The sequence below is a fragment of the Stylophora pistillata genome, chromosome 8, assembly GCF_964205215.1.
Source record: "Stylophora pistillata chromosome 8, jaStyPist1.2, whole genome shotgun sequence".
Classification (NCBI taxonomy): Eukaryota; Metazoa; Cnidaria; class Anthozoa; order Scleractinia; family Pocilloporidae; genus Stylophora; species Stylophora pistillata.
Genome location: NC_142526.1, coordinates 33,967,077 through 33,980,716, shown reverse-complemented (window position 1 = coordinate 33,980,716; position 13,640 = coordinate 33,967,077). Strand labels below are relative to the sequence as shown.

At 36.8% G+C, this 13,640-nt stretch overlaps 2 long non-coding RNA genes across 9 annotated transcripts; one reads left to right on the top strand and one right to left on the bottom strand.

The window, feature by feature from the left end:
- Positions 1-278: 278 nt before the first annotated feature.
- Positions 279-7,248, bottom strand: LOC148725944 (uncharacterized). Of its 8 annotated transcripts, none has more exons than XR_015990309.1 (8): positions 6,748-7,243; positions 4,980-5,015; positions 3,763-3,830; positions 3,240-3,332; positions 2,678-2,768; positions 1,620-1,737; positions 781-848; positions 279-378 (listed from the first exon to the last, which is right to left on the bottom strand). It is a non-coding gene; the product is annotated as an uncharacterized LOC148725944 (long non-coding RNA). The 8 variants fall into 8 exon arrangements; XR_015990308.1 differs by having other exon boundaries at positions 2,678-2,819; positions 6,748-7,235; XR_015990315.1 differs by lacking the exon at positions 1,620-1,737 and having other exon boundaries at positions 6,748-7,242.
- Positions 7,249-11,432: 4,184 nt separating this feature from the next.
- LOC148725943 (uncharacterized) lies at positions 11,433-12,051 on the top strand. Its single transcript, XR_015990324.1, has 2 exons — positions 11,433-11,656; positions 11,820-12,051. It is a non-coding gene; the product is annotated as an uncharacterized LOC148725943 (long non-coding RNA).
- The last annotated feature ends 1,589 nt before the right edge of the window (positions 12,052-13,640 follow it).

Here is a 13,640-nt window from a genome sequence, read left to right as displayed (position 1 = left end):
TTCATTAGATACCAAGAGGCAATACACCTATTTTGACCTTTTTGTGGGTTAAAAATACATGTCATACAAAAAACTGAAAACCTCATTGAAAACCCTGTGCATTCTTTATTATTTCTTACAAGATTTTCAAGAACTGATTTGCTATTAACTGAATCAGACATTTTTCCTTCACTGTAATCACTTTTAGGATCTAAACTTATTTAATTTAATTCAGATGGTTCTCTTTATCTCCCTATTTTTTCCCATGCTACCATAACTATTTTGCATAAGTCAGCCAGTATATTTTGATGATTTTTATTAATATTCAAGATTTATTTATTTAACACATGATAAATATCATTGGTTTGCATTTCTGTGAATTCCCATCCCAGTCATCAACTGTGGAAGAGAAACAAATACAAAAAGTTAGGTGTGAATTTTGAGTGAAAGTCAATTTAAGATGACAGGCATGGGTAATAGGAAGATGAAACACTCTTCGACTAAAAAAGGCCTTCTAGATGGATGATTTGACTTCCAAGAGACAAGAAGGAACTCTAGGCCAAAAATGATAAATAAGGTAAACCCAGAAATTGCAGTGATTAGACCATGGCAAGGAAGAGAATTAAAAAAAAGAGGAAAGGAAGTTATGAACTAAATTAAGTACCAGAAATCAACTAAGTTGTAAGAGAAAGGGTTGACAACTTGGCATTTAGTATTCTGGTTATTTTTATTTTTTTGGGGGGAAAGGTGGGGCATGTTACTTTAAGATTCCACAATAAGATTTACATAATTCACACCTACCACCCCTATTCATTCACAGCTTCATTGTTACAATGTAAACATCCATCACTTGCCATTAGACAGTTGTACTGGGGAAAAAAAGAGGAAAAACAAGTGGGAGTATGTCTTTCTAATGACAGAGAGACATACTCCCACTACAACTAACCCTATTTCAGAAATGTTGGCTGAAATAATTTTTATTATAGCAATACCAAACATCTCAGCAAGTCAACCAGACTCGTTCTCAGCGAGCTAACTAGACTTATTCTCAGCGAGCCAACCAGAATTATTCTCAGCGAGCCAACCAGACTTATTCTCAGCGAAAAAAAAGCCGAACTTATCTCAGGCGTATCCTTCGGAAAACCCCAGTAATTTATGAGGAGTGTATTCATAGGATATATGATCTAAAAGTACATGATCATTTCTTTCTTAAAATGAATTTTTTCGTCATAAACTATCTTTTATCTCAGGGATCTCATCAAAATAAACGGAAATCAAAATGACAAATCTAATTCGCTATGAAAAAATGTTCTGACATGTTTATGTTTAGGAAACTTTTCTAGATTATTACAGAGATAAGATTGCTTCGGTAAGGATATTATTAGCAAGAGATCTTTGATTTATAAAATGATTGTTTGTGAATTTTTAACAAACAGATAACGAGGTTAATAATTATGCACGTAGCAGCTGCCATCCTGGGGGTCGACCCTGGGGTCATACGGGGGAATAGACTTTTGTCACCAATTTTTGTTCTAGGATGGGGGCATTGAAGTGCATTTGCACTTCCGAGACGAGACACATGGGAAAACACCCACTGGATTTTTACTATTGCCGCCATCTTGAGAATAACAGGTCCTTACCATGGGGACTGGTTATTACCATTGATATCTTCAGATGTAAAAAAACTACTACTACTACTACTACTTTTTCCAGTTAGTCGCCGCCAAAAGCCACATAGGATGTTTTTAACTTTGAGCCCTGTATAGTAAACACAAGCTGAAGTAAGTTTTTGTTTGTGGCAAATAACATTCGTTTGGAGCATTACATTGTTTGAGTTAGTAGAGCATACTTCTTTGTCCCCAGGGGAGGGGCATAGGTAGCTTTATGTTGAACAATGTTTGATCCAATTTGATACAAGAACAGTTCCAGATTTTTGTAAAGGTAATCACATGACTTTGAGTGCAATTTGGAATAAATAAGCACGAGTAGATTTGTTCAAAGACTAACAAAATTGCATGAGCCCATAGGGCGAGTGCAATTTGTGGTCTTTGGAAAAATTTACAAGTGCTTATTTATTCCAAATTGCACGAGAAAATCATGTGATTATCTATTAATAATATACATGAAAAAATACGAGGTAGCTTCTCATAACTACGCAGAAGAAAAGCGCGCACATCATGTGCAAAAATAATTTATTCAAACTCTGCAAGTGACATTGACCTTGACATCGACATTAACCAATGATTCTGACCAATCAGAATGTCTGGTTTCTTTCTTTCTTTGCACTGAATTAGCCCTCTTCTGCACTGAATTAACTGAAAACTGCATTCATCTTAACCAATCAGAACCGAGAAATTTTTTCATGTATATTATTATAGCTAAAATTAATTTTGTGGAAAAAATTCATTAATGAAGGAAATCTTTCTTATGGTTTTCTTTATGCCTTCTTGTGCACTTTCTGCTATTGTTTTACAAAGAAATGTGATATTTGCTTTAGATTTAATTTTATCATGGTATGGCCCAACTCTATGCATGAAAGATGACGACATTTTTGCCTCGTTTGTATGATACATGAAAAGGCAGTATTTGTACATGAAATTTATCCTTTTCTCAATATTTTCCCTAACGTGACTAATCTCTGCATCCAAAACATTTATAACTAATTGAAAAAATAGATATTCTCCAATGGTTTACTCACCAATCTCTTGTAGAAGTAGATGAGAAATGTTCACATTAGTGACAAATTGTATGTTCCATTTGATCATCGCTTACATCTTTCAGGGATTCTCCTCGGTGTAACAAAATGTCTGATGCTCATTGTACAACTATAAGTTTAAAAACTGGGTAACCAGTTCAATATTAATTCAATATGTAAAACCAAACACTGTTAACAGCTATTGGGACAATTTTAGGAGACATTTTTAAGGTAGCAATTTTTCAAATGTTACACTTTTCATTTTTAAGTTATATCAATCTCCTCAAAAACCAATTCACTCCACAGAGTAGATAAGTATGAGCCGTTTTTTTGCAATGACGCACATCAGGAAGGAAAAAATATAGATTGACTCTCTACAACAGCCTTAATTCAGAAATACATTAATTTTTTTATTAACTTCTTAACTCCCAGTTAATTAGCATGTAAATTCTTAAACTTAAGTGGCAAATTCCTGTAGCTGATTTACAAAGAAATGTGTATCAGCTAGAGGAGAGATTTAACAGTCAGATCAATTGTCATTGATTAGCAAAATTTTTCAACTTACCTGAAAAGCAAACATTTAGACTGGGGTTATTTTCTTTTGGAGTAAGGATCATCAACTCACTAAATGGACCTCTTCTTCCAAATGTGGTCCTTACTGCAGATGGAAAATAGTCAAGTATTTTAATGACTTTGAATGTTATGTTTTGATTTGGGGAAGCTATGTGTTTAAAATTTTGTTAGTGTTCTGTTGAAAGGAGAATTGCTCTGGATTCTTAATTTTGTTATTAGATAGACAGGTTCTAGACATCAACATTATGAACATTGGTTTTACCCACAAATGTTAATTGTGTAGTTGTAAACCTATTAAATTATATTAAACCTAATTCCAGCAGCATATGCATGATATTACTATAATTAGATTAGGTATTGGTATATATTTTAATCAACAATATTACTACCTTGCCTTCCTTAGCATTTAGTATTCTGGTTATTTAAATTTTTTTTTTTTTTTTTGGGGGGGGGGAGGAAAGGTGGGGCATGTTACTTTAAAATTCCACACTAAGATTTAAATCATTCACACCTACCACCTCTATTCATTCACAGCTTCATTGTTACAATGTAAAGATCCATAACTTGACATTAGATAGTTGTACTGGGGAAAAAAAGAAGAAAAAAACAAGTGGGAGTATGTCTTTCTAATGACAGAAAGACATACTCCCACTACAACTAACCCTATTTGAGAAATTTTGGCTGAAATAGTTTTTTATCATAGCAATACCAAACATCTCAGTGAGTCAACCAGACTCGTTCTCAGCAAGCCAACTAGACTTATTCTCAGCGAGCCAACCAGACTTATTCTCAGCGAGCCAACCAGACTTATTCTCAGCGAGCCAACCAGACTTATTCTCAGCGAGCCAACCAGACTTATTCTCAGCGAGCCAACCAGACTTATTCTCAGCGAGCCAACCAGAATTATTCTCAGCGAGCCAACCAGACTTATTCTCAGCGAGCCAACCAGAATTATTCTCAGCGAGCCAACCAGACTTATTCTCAGCGAGCCAACCAGACTTATTCCCAGCGAGCCAACCAGAATTATTCTCAGCGAGCCAACCAGACTTGTTCTCAGCGAGCCAACCAGACTTGTTCTCAGCGAGCCAACCAGACTTGTTCTCAGCGAGTCAACCAGACTTCTTCTCAATGAGCCAGACTTACAAAGTCCAGTAGCCTCAGCAAGTCAAAGCCCAGTATCCTCAGCGAGTCAAAGACCAGTATCCTCAGCGAGTCAAAGTCCAGTATCCTCAGCGAGTCAAAGACCAGTATCCTCAGCGAGTCAAAGCCCAGTATCCTCAGCCAGTCAAAGACCAGTATCCTCAGCGAGTCAAAGTCCAGTATCCTCAGCGAGTCAAAGTCCAGTATCCTCAGCGAGTCAAAGACCAGTATCCTCAGCGAGTCAAAGCCCAGTAACCTCAGCGAGTCAAAGACCAGTATCCTCAGCGAGTCAAAGACCAGTATCCTCAGCGAGTCAAAGACCAGTATCCTCAGCGAGTCAAAGACCAGTATCCTCAGCGAGTCAAAGACCAGTATCCTCAGCGAGTCAAAGACCAGTATCCTCAGCAAGTCTAAGAGCAATATCCTAAACAAGCTCAAAAGAAAGCATTTAATTTGGGGCCAGCCAAGGTATATAGATCCTCTACAGGTGATAGCTTTAGATTTGCAGCAAATTTAATTCCAATAAAAACTGAGTCTTAGTATTATAAGCAAGTTGAACTATAGATAAAAAATAGGGGACAATCATACAAACCTTTGAAATAAAGCTCCAGGGGAATTGTCCCAATTTCTGCAAAAGAACAAATATGTTAGCCAAGTCACTGGTACCACTAAATAAGGAAAAAATCTATATGAGAGTGAAAAGGAACCATCGAGTGCTGTATAATTTTTTAAATATCACCCTGAACTTTGATCAAGTGGAAACTATTTCAAGAAGTTGCTTCTGTTTGCTTTACTTGCCTTTCATAAAAAAAAATAGCTGTTGATAATTGGTGCATAAATACTCCTTTTCTGAATTTTAACCTTGATTTCAATGTTTCCGATCAGCGGAGAGAGTGATCTCAGGATAAACAATGCTCTTCCTATTTTAAAATTTATAAATGAACTCTTAACATATTTCCAAGGTTGTGATAATTCCACTATCTAATTGACTTGGCAATTACCTGGTTTTTGAAAGTAGTACATTTTTTACTAAGCCAAGTCATCTCCTAACTCTCCTAGGCTGGTGTGTTTAATTGAAAATCCTCTCCCACAAGCCTAATATTCAAGCTCTTTTCCTTTATAACTTGGTTATGCAATACGGTTAAATTACTACAGATTGCTAAAATTTCTGTTCCTTTTCTCCTGAGCGAATAAATACGAAATAGAAAGTACAGAAACATATCTGCCTTCTGAGCTGTTTCAATTCTTCATAATGCATGAGATAAATGAATGAAAATCCATCAAAATCATAACCTCCATGCATCATGGCTAATGTGGCATTACATTTCTATTTTTCTTTCCTTTTACTTCATCTGGTAATTTGTCTTTCAAATGGCTCTAACCAAATGATAAAGTTCAGTGGTTGAGATTCTGAACTTGCATCCATTGTTTGGACCTCACAATGAATTACAATAATTTATATACAATATTTGGCAAATGAAAAGGTCAACTTTTGGTTTCACCGTCGAACAGCATACGTAGATCACTGTACTTAATTCTCACCTTGAAAAAAATTAAGGGGCCACCCTTACACTCGTTTTTCAAGTGAATAACCTTTTCACAGGGACAAAACATTGAGCCCTACTGACTAAGATTTACCTAATATTATGGAAATAACAAGAAAAGAACTTGAACCAGTTAGGAGCTTTCTTTTTAAATTGTTCATTGAATAAGAAATGTGGAGACAAATAATACCGAAAACAATGCATAATGATAGTTGCTTGGTCACGCCAGTTACTTATTGAAATTAGTTTTAATTTTTAATCCAAAAAAAAAGGTAATCTTCGGAACGAACCAACATGACAGAGTTAAAAATCGATCTTTTGATGTACTTGGTTAAAAGTAGTTGATTAGCTTCTTCGTGTCCTATAAAAATTCGACGTTTTAACTGCGCCAGACTCCAAATCAAAGTAAATTAAGAACGTATCTTCGTTTGCAAGCGAACTCAGTTCAAGGTCAGATCATGGGTCATCTTTACTTTCGGAACGTAGTGACAGATTTCACAGGGAACTTTATAAAGAAAAATTTCCCAAATCCTTATAGGAGCTGCGTTCGTTTTTGGATCCATCTCAAACCTCCAGTAAACAAGCCTGATTGCAAATAGTTATTGAATAATGAAACGCTGGGGCCAAATTTATGCAAGCATGGAATTGTTTCGCGTAATTCCGCTCAAAACCCCTTTGGCTATTGGACAGGAGGGTAATCAAAACCTTTGCTTGGCATTTATGACACTGCAATAAGAACACGTGGCACTAGCTTACTTGTAACATAAGTTGAACTGTGAACTTATAAAATTCAGCTGAATTTAGTCACGTACTTACCCGACTCTCGACTCTTGCCTTGTAAACAACGTAGCAACCGGTAGCATTTCAAAAGCATAGATGTGTCATCATGTAACAGAAATGGATTGTTTATGCGATGTATTCCACTACATTCTCGTTAAGCAACTTCTAAAACAACTGCCATTCTCGACACACGCCTACCATTGTGGCTGTAGCTGCTGGTTTCCTCTCTAAGCCATAACTAAGTCTAAGCTGTCACATCAAGTTGGAACACGCTGTGCTTGTTAAAAATTAAAAAAACATCGAAGGGAGAAAAAGATAAGGCTGAAGGCGTGCACGAAGCCGGTAAATCTAAGATGTAAAATCACGACCTTGATGTCAAAGTAAACATTTGAATGACATTGCGGTTGATTCGTTTTAAGACAAAGGCTCTATTCTCCTCAAGGACCTTTGCCGGCGTGGGATAGTTCAATCCCGAGCCAAGGGGCATCTTGGCGTTTGTCAGCGGTATCACCTCAGGGAGAATGGGTTACCATAAGCGCCCAGCCTCAAATAAGCGCCCACCCTGACACAGGCAGCCCAAGCTCACTACGAGAAAAGCGGACGTGACTCTTACCGTGTTGCGTAACGTTTTATATTTATAAAGGTTTGTATGGGATGTTATCGGTTTGCCTTAAAAGAGAGAAAAAAGTCTTGTTTTGAAATAAAATGGGCTCACTTTATTGCCTTGTTGTTTTCTTTGTTGATTCCGAACGTCTCAGGCCATTTTGAAGCGTTTTCGGCGAGTTAGCGCTATGTTGGTGTTCAACTGCTAACACCAACATAGCGCTAACTCGCCGAAAACGCTTCAAAATGGCCTGAGACGTTCGGAATCAACAAAGAAAACAACAAGGCAATAAAGTGAGCCCATTTTATTTCAAAACAAGACATTTTTTTCTCTCTTTAAAGGCAAACCGATAACATCCCATACAAACCTTTATAAATATATAACGTTACGCAACACGGTAAGAGTCACGTCCGCTTTTCTCGTAGTGAGCTTGGGCTGCCTGTGACCCTGAAAGCCCAAAAATTAAGGTTACCTCCTACCTTCGCGGATGTCCTTCGGGAGAAAATTCGTACGCGCGCTAGTTGGAAGAAAACCCTAACAAACTAGACATCAAAACAAAGTTTCATAAATGCAATTTACGATAAAAATATAATTTCGGCGGTTTTTTCATTTAGGAAGTGTCAGGAGCCAGAAAGGCGTGAAACGACCGAGTGTTCTTCTATCGAATTTATCGGGTATCGGATCCCGCGGCACGAGAAAAATGGCTGCCTAGTCCCATTCACAAGGCATCAATCAACAAAGGTGTGTCAGGCTTTTCCGATATTCTGATAGGTTGTCTGGATATTCGCATCTAAAGTTAGGGTAGCGAAAAATATGCGAAGCGTTTTGCGTAAATGGACACCACGTAAAAAATTTTAAAAGATCAAAATTTCCTGACACACATTTGTTAGTCATCATCACGGGAATGTTTTGGCAAAATTTCACGAAAATCGGTGAAATCTACATACCCTATAAATTCGTTCAAAGTGGATGTATTCCTCTCAAAATCAAATGCGAGATTTTAGCTCCCAAAGGTTTGTAAACAACTTGCGCCACACCAGGAGATTATCTCGCCTCCTGAAACCGCAAACCAATGAGATAGACGAGACCTGGCGTCAATGATAATGGATCAAGATTTTCCCGGGAAAAGTATCGTGTAGCAGTCTTTTTTTTTTCTTTTTTTTTTTTTTTATCTCGCCATGTTGATCGTTTAGTAATGGACAAAGTCGGCGAAGAGAAAACCCGCGGCAGAAAGGGTAAGTCTGTCGCATTCTTCTTTTTCTCCATCGGTTTCGTCAGATTCCAACGAAGAATCTTGTTTACAACCTTCTGTGGTGTTGACTTTAATTTTTCAGCTCTTTGCCCCAAGGATAATCGAATGCACTGTCGATCTTTAGTGGATGCCGAGCTTGTCGACGCCTCCTGGCCAAGCAAACCAAGAACCTTTTTTTGTCGCTTTGTTTTGTTTTGTTTTGTTTTGTTTTTTGACAAAATGCTGCCATTTCTCTCTTCTTTGGATCTTTTTTTTCTTTTTCTTTACCCAAGGACTCTTCTCTAATTTTGAGTTTTGTGTTATATCCACGAGAAAAGACTTTCTACGAGCAGATTAATTCCACGTGTGAAATTTGTCAAGGGCGCGATGTAATATTCCTCCGAATATTCGAATATTCCCCCGGGGGGTTCGCCCATTTACGAGATTATGACACCTTCCTGATTTATTAACTTTTATTCGAAAATAGGTTTTTTTAAATAAGTCGGACACTTTTTGAGATTTTTAATTTTTTTTTCTTTTGCAAACGCTAGTTAAAAAGTGTAACTTCAATCTAGTCAAAAAAAAAAAATCAGCCTCTGAAGGTAGGAAGTAACCTTAAATAAGCGTGCTTAATAATGAATAATAATAATAATAATAATAATAATAATGGTCTCTATTGATTCAAAACAGAAAAATACAATCCTAGTGTTACAAGCAATTTGAGTTAAAAGAGTTAAAAGGTTAATAATTCCACAAAATTAAATTTACCACCTGATTACAGTTAGAAATTGTCATATAGGTTATGTCTAAAAGTTAAACGACCAACGAATGTATTTTTAAAACGTTTTCTTTTGATGCTTGTTCTGGTGCCAGACCTAGTCCGTAAATCGTAGCTGCAGGCCTTTACAAGCGGAATAAAAAGCGACAGGGGTGATTGGCGGCCTTAGAAACCTTTTTAAAAATACTACTGCTTCTGTAAAATTGATCGTAAATTGTGATTTCTTGTAATAAAATTCCTTTTCCAATTGTAAACAGGAGCAATGATATTTGAAACAGCAGCATACTAGAATAACACTGGCAGGGTATCTAAATAGATCTCTAGATCATTTATAAAAATATGGAATAGATAGGGTCCGCTTACGCTACCTTGAGTAGTACCTTGATTCAATAATTTCCAATCAAAAGAAATATTATTGTAGCAAATTCTTCGGTTTCTACCTTTCAAAACACACGGGTATAGTTTAATTATATATGGATTTAATTGGAGATTTCTCAACTTTCTTGCGAACAAGAATCAGAATACGGCAATTGAATTTTTTTTTATTGGTTGATTGAAAAAGTGATGGACTCAACACAGAAAGTGTGTTTTTCTGAAGGGATCGATCGATCGATGTTTTAACAGTTTTTTTTTTTTTTGCCTTAATTAAAGTTTTCCATTGTAAACTCCCAAACTGCCACTCGATGCGTGGAAAACATCCAACCAAAGCCACTGCATAAAGCAATGACGGGAAGATGTTTTTCATGAAACGATGGATTACTGTTGTTCCTGCCAAAGACGTACAAGTAGATATAAGTCATTGCATTAACTTGTTTGGAATAAAAAGTAGAAAAGAAGAAATTGTAGAGCCGGTGCAAGCGAGCGGATATGTAAATGTAGAAAAGTAAGATGTCAGATTAGCATGAAATAACAAATTTAAAAAAAGAAAAAGTTTGTGATCAGCATCAAAGGAGAAATCGAGATGTTTTTCTTGATATGTAAAGAAAATCGCGAAAAAAGGTTGTATGTTTGAAAACACAGAAATGAGGTGCGTCGCCATTCAAAGCCTTTCTCAGGCCACACTTTCACCATCTGCTTACACTTAAAAGTAAACCGTTCTGAAAATCCACACCCACGTCTAGGGTAATCCGAGAAGAAACTTCAGATGTTAATACAGAGGGTTTCCTTTCATATTTATATATGAATCTTAAGCTGCCCTGTACTTCTGTGATGCACTTCACCCAAATATTAGAAAGATGTCATGGCCTCCGAAACCTACCGAGCTATGTGATAGTGCAGTCAAACTTTCAGAAGAACTAGATGCGTTTCTATACTCTAAACTGGCAACACACACACATCTCGGCGGAATATTCTGATCGCGTGCGGCGCCTTGTTACCTCTTTTGGCCAGGACATTATTTAAGGAGTTACGGCAGGAGTACAAAAACCACCCAAGCAAATACTGTTACCGTATGCCGAACAATGTTCAACTTATCCAGATGCCACACCGATTGGGGCATGAGATCGCTCCTTTGCCTGAAACTATCAAGCCATATATCAAAGCAACACTCCCGTGGGGTATTATAGATAGATTGGAGGAGACCCTTTCTGGTGCGGGAAGCAAAAGGCCAGTGGCTAGGATGGATTTAACATTTCTGTCCTTAATGAGGATCAACTGTCTCACTGGCTGTCAACAGGTATCTCCCGAGTATCGATGTGCCTGCTAATGACATGGCTACCGTTCACAAGGTTCTAGTGCAGTCTCTCAAGGTAAAGAACACGCTCAACTTAAAGAGCATCGGCTTCGTCATTGACTTAACACTGTATGCAAAGGCAAGCGAGGGACAATGGAAACAAAGCGCAAAATTGAAAGATATGGTTATGAAAATGGAAGTATTCCACACAGCATGCACCATGTTGTCCAACACTGGCAAACGCTTCCAGGATGCTGGCTTGCGGGAACTGTGTGTAGAGTGTGATGTGATAGCAGAAGGTTCTATTGCAGAAGTTCTAAAGGGACTTACTCGTGTATGAAGCCCGATACTGATAAATCCCTTGATTCCACTATTCCTGTAAGTGGAAAAATTTTCTTTACAGAATTTTAAAAAATTAAAAATGAAAAAATGAAGCTGTAAACCTATTTGTTTCTGTATTTCTAAACATAGGAAACTTTACATAAAGTAACAAGAAATCACCTTTATAGAGTTATGTTTTTATAGACTCATGCATAATACAAATTTAACTGCCAACTGCAAGTAGGAAAAAAATCAAGGCCTTTCTCTTTAACTTTAAAGATGACAAGGACATGGGAGGGCAAAGACATGACATTGAGGAGAGGAAAACTTTAAGTGAGGGTAAGATTTAACAAACAAAATTCATTAAGTTTCATGGCTGAAGAATTTCTCCAGTTTTCTAATTTGCTCAAAGCATTCCAAAATGGGAAATTCAGGCCAATCCCGCATGACCAAAAACCTATAAACAACTGACGACAACAATTTCTTCTTACTATCCTCACAGAACCAGAAATGAAGAAAAAGAAGAGCCGAAAGAGAAGAAAGAAGAAAAATAATGAATCTCAGCAAGAAGGAAACGAAAAAACTAGTTAAAGTGTAGATGAAGTTATTAATAAGTGCAAAAATTATCATGCAATGTCTTCTATATTGAAATAGCCTTAACTTTTCTTTTAATACCTGTCAAAAAGTTATCTTTGCAAATGTGATGAGAATAAATGATATAAAGTTTTCCAATATGTATTAGTCGACTGTAATCGGGCCAGATGGTATTATTTGACAACATTTTCCAGAGGCAAAGAGGTCAACGAGCTATAATTATATGCAACTGATAACAAAAATTTTTGTTTCAGTCATCATGGTCATTATGCACTTATCAGCGGCCGTCCCAGGGGGGGAGAGGGTGACCCCGGGGAACCCCTGGGCATTAGGAATTTCCTAAGCCCCCTAACCAACAATAACATTGTTCAATATAAAGCTACCAATGCCCTTCCCCTGGGGACAAAGAAGTATGCTCTACTAACTCAAACAATGTAATGCTCCAAAAGAATGTTATTTGCCACAAACTAAAACTTACTTCAGCTTGTGTTTACTATACAGGGCTATACAGGGCTCAAAGTTAAAATCATCCTATGTGGCTTTTTGCCGGCGACTAACTGGAAAAAGTAGTAGTAGTAGTAGTTTTTTTACATCTGTAGGTATCAATGGTAATAGCCAGTCACCATGGTAAGGATCTTTTATTCTCAAGATGGCGGCAATGGTAAAAATCCAGTGGGTGTTTTCCCATGTGTCTCGTCTCGGAAGTGCAAATGCACTTCAATGCAAAATTGGCGACGAAAGTCTATTCCCCCGTATGACCCCAGGGTCGATCCCCAGGATGGCAGCTGCTAAGTGTATAATTGTTAATCTCGTTATCTGTTTCTTAAAAATTCACAAACAATCACTAAATCAAAGCTCTCTTTCTAAAAATATCCTTACCGAAGCAATCTCATCTCTGTAATAATCTAGAAAATTTTTCTAAACATAAACATGTCAGAGCATTTTTTCATAGCGAATTAGATTTGTCATTTTTATTTGCGTTTATTTTGATGAGATCCCTGAGATAAAAGATAGTTTACGACGAAAAAATTCATTTTAAGAAAGAAATGATCATGTACTTTTAGATCATGTATTCTATGAATACAGTTTTCATAAATTACTCGGGCTTTCCGAAGGAAACGCCCGAAACAAATTCGGCTTTTTTTTTTTCAATTTGAACCTTTGGCATCTGTAAGCACCTACTGCTATATAGTAATATTTTTTTTTTAATTATTGTCTAGTACCATAACAACATTCATTACACTCTAGCAGACAAAAATAAAAACAAGTAGACTTATCCATGATTGGAAATGACAAAATTGCGTAACGACAGCACAAATGGCAATAGGGCAGTCTCCTAAAGATAACTCCAAATGTGCGATAGAGAAAGCCCAAGTTCAAGCAGCTATGCGTCTGCTTAAAGGGAAAAAAAAGTCTAAAACAGCAAAACATGATGAAATATTCCTTGCATAATGAATATGAAGTTTCAGCATTTCATTTTTATTTATCAAAATGTACATCTTTCATGGTTTTAATTTCTGGTTTCCCTCGTGTTGTGGAAAAATGAAGTAACCTTAGTAAAGGGATAGGATCCGATTCAAGCTTTGAACTTAATTCGACACAAATATCCAGTGCTACTTTATCTGCTGAAATTTATGCCAGAAGCTCTATAAAAATATCGGTTTAGGCCTTCCCTGCACTTTGTAATCCCAAGAAAAAGAAAATAGAGATTACCTTAACATATTGCAGC